Raw genomic sequence first — 3,410 nt, 5'->3', positions numbered from 1 at the left:
CTTGATTTTTCTTAATGCATGGTATATTGAGTCAAAAAATAACTAAAAGAATAAAGAAAGAAAGCTAACAGAGAAAAGGAATAGCTAGGTGGAAGTAAAAATTTATTATGGTGCCACAAAGCAAAACTTATTGGTAGTAGAGATCTAAATACTACTTATTAACCATTATTCCATGGGCCCCCAATTTTTTTCCACAAATGCATTGTCATGGAAAATATTTATATACTCATATTTCCAGACCTGTAAAAAAAAAACACAAAAAGCCCTAATGTTGTATAAATTGAGAATTTGTTTGTGACTTTGGGTATGATAAACACATATGGAATAAAAAATATCTAATGTTAATATTTAATATTGAATCTTTCTTGTCCAGGTGCCATGCTAATCTTCTCTGTATCATTCCAATTTTAGTATATGTGCTGCTGAATCGAGCACATAAGAACTCTTATTCAGTAAATGGCGCTGGGAAAACTAGATAGCTACATGTAGAAGACTGAAACAGAATCCGCACCTCTCACCTCTCACAAATATCAACTGACAGTGGATAACAGACTTAAATCTAATGCATGAAGTTATAAGAATTCTAGAAGAAAATGTTGGAAAAACTCTTATAGACATCTGCCTAGGGAAAGAATTTATGAACAAGACCCCAAAGGCAATCACAGCAACAACAAAAATAAATAAATGGGACCTGGGGACCTGATCAAATTAAGAAGCTTCTGCATAGCCAACGAAACTATCATGAGAGCAAACAGACAACCTACAGAATGGGAGAAAATATTCTCATGTTACACATCTGATTTAAAGGGCTGATAACTCGAATCTATATAGAACTCAGGAAAATCACCAAGAAAAAATCAAACAACCCCATTAAAAAGTGGGCAAAGAGCATGAACAGAAACTTTTCAAACGAAGGCAGACTCATGGCCAAGAAACATGAAAAAATGTTCAACATCTCTAATCATCAGGGAAATGTAAATCAAAACCACAGTGAGATATCACTTATCACCAGTGAGAATGCCCTTTATCCAAAAGTCCCAAAATAATAAATGTTGGCGTGGATGTGGAACGATAGGAACACTCATACATTGCTGGTAGGATTGCAAACTAGCACAACTTCTGTGGAAAGTAATATGGAGATAACTCAAAGAGATACAAGTAGAAATATAATTTGATACAGCAATTTCTTTACTGGACATTTACCCAAAGGAACAAAAGACATTCTATCAAAAAGACATCTGCACTGGAATGTTTATAGCAGCACAATTCACAATTGCAAAGATGTGGAAACAACCCAAGTGCCCATCAATACATGAGTGGATTAATAAAATGTGTTATATGTATACTATGGAGTACTACTCAGCCACAAAAAACAATGGTGACCTAGCAACTTTTGTATTATCCTGGATAGAGTTAGAGCCCATTCTACTAAGTGAAGTATCACAAGAATGGAAAAACAAGCATCACATGTACTCACCATCAAATTGGCATTAACTGATCAATATTTCTGTGCACATATAGTAGTAACATTCATGGGGCATCACGGAGGTGGGCAGGGGAGGAGGCGATGGGTACATTCACACCTAATGGGTGTGGTGCGCACCATCTGGGGAATGGGCAAGCTTGAAGCTGTGACTCAGGTGGGGCAAAGGCAACATATGTAACCTAAACATTTGTATCCCTGTAATATGCTGAAACAAAAAAATATACTGAGTCTTCTTTATTGATAATACACTAAGGACACCTTGAGAAAAATATAAATCTTTTGATTCCTCTAAGGTCTCCTGGACCTGGTTTTGACTTATAATTTAGCTGTCATGGTGATGTGTTAAAACAGCTTGCAGCTAAATCAACTGACAAGATTAGAATTTTAAAAACACAGTTAAAGTTTTATATTAATGGAATCCTCATTTACAAGTTAAGCAGTAATTGGATGTTGTTGAAAATGGAATGTTAGTGTAGCATTTATTAAATTAAATTTGAATGTCATACCATTTCATATTATGAAAAGATAAAGAACAATTATTAAGAAATTCTTTGTCAAATAATAAAAATGCCATCTTTCAGTTTCTTTCCTACACTTGATATGTGTAATCAAATGCTTTATGTGGTTTTTTAAAAATTATGTCATATTGAGTTCTAAAGACTTCTTACCTCTGGACTCATAAAGCAAGCACACGTATATATATTTCAAGGTGTGCTGGATATTAAATTGAAATTTTTTTTACTGGTTAGATATAAACTGATAAAAAGCATCCCTATTAAGGTACATATGTTTATCTGGCTGTATATCACTGTTTCAATATATGATCTGTGCAGCTTGGGAAAAGAATTAACAATCATACAGTCTCCAAAGTTTTTATTTATGTATTTCTATAAATAAGCTGTGCATATGCATATGCAAACACACATATAAATTATACATATGCATTAATATACCAATAAAATAAATATAAACTATATATAGCATTAAATATTAAAATAATTGAGCTATAAATAAAATAATTTTTAATTAATGTAACTATGGTACAAAATCTTTTTTTTGCCAAGATTAGAGGTGATGTCATTATATTTGTGTATCTTGTTTATTAATTTGTGGTACAAAAATTTAAAGATTTCATTCCAAATTTAGTTTATTTCTATGCTTGGTTTTGATGGCTGTCATAACTAAAAACCCTTCACGAAGATAACAGATTTAAGTGGAAGAAATGTCTCCTTGGTTGTGCATACCATTTTTAAATTTTATTCTGCAGATATGTAAAATTTTTTGTCAAAATTTGGTTAGTACTTTTCCTGAAATTAAATTATAGGACTTATAATCTATTTGAAGGCAATTAATTTAATGCTATTAATAAATCAGTTAAAAATTTAACAACACTTACCCTTTGAAGATTTCTATGCAAATTAAAATATTTTGTTTCTATTTTTCTGTGTTTGCAAGTTGGAGAGATTTTACATTTAGTACAAAATATTTTCAAGAATAAAATTATGTAATGATTGAAATATGCCAAGATGATTTTTTTCAAAATTTCTCCTGTTCCTCATGCTATGTACAACTAAAACCTCTGAGCATTACATGTAGAAATAAAAAACATAAGAAGACTCTAAAAGGTGGAGAGAAAAAGGAAGACTGGCTAGAGTCCTCAGGACCTGAAGAAAACCATCATGGTGAGTTCTTGGATTTTCTTTTTGCCTCAAATATTCCAAATGTGACCTGAAAGAGGCTGACAATCTGGAAATACTAATGAGTACATACTACCCCTCCACTCCAAAAAAGAAGACTCCTTTTTTAAGCTAAGAGTCCAAGAAAGGGGAAGCCCAGCAAGACGGAAACAGCACTGTTTCAGTCAAACATCATAGAAAATATTGTGGCAGCTCTTCATCCACTCCAACGAAGAAAAATTGGGGAG

At 32.5% G+C, this 3,410-nt stretch overlaps 1 non-coding gene across 1 annotated transcript; it reads right to left on the bottom strand.

The window, feature by feature from the left end:
* Nucleotides 1-327: 327 nt before the first annotated feature.
* On the bottom strand, nt 328-435 carry LOC123648699. The gene has a single exon (XR_006738725.1). It is a non-coding gene; the product is annotated as a U6 spliceosomal RNA (small nuclear RNA).
* Nucleotides 436-3,410: the final 2,975 nt, after the last annotated feature.

This window comes from Lemur catta, chromosome 12 (assembly GCF_020740605.2).
Source record: "Lemur catta isolate mLemCat1 chromosome 12, mLemCat1.pri, whole genome shotgun sequence".
NCBI classification, from domain to species: Eukaryota; Metazoa; Chordata; class Mammalia; order Primates; family Lemuridae; genus Lemur; species Lemur catta.
This window is presented reverse-complemented; position numbering and strand designations above follow the sequence as displayed.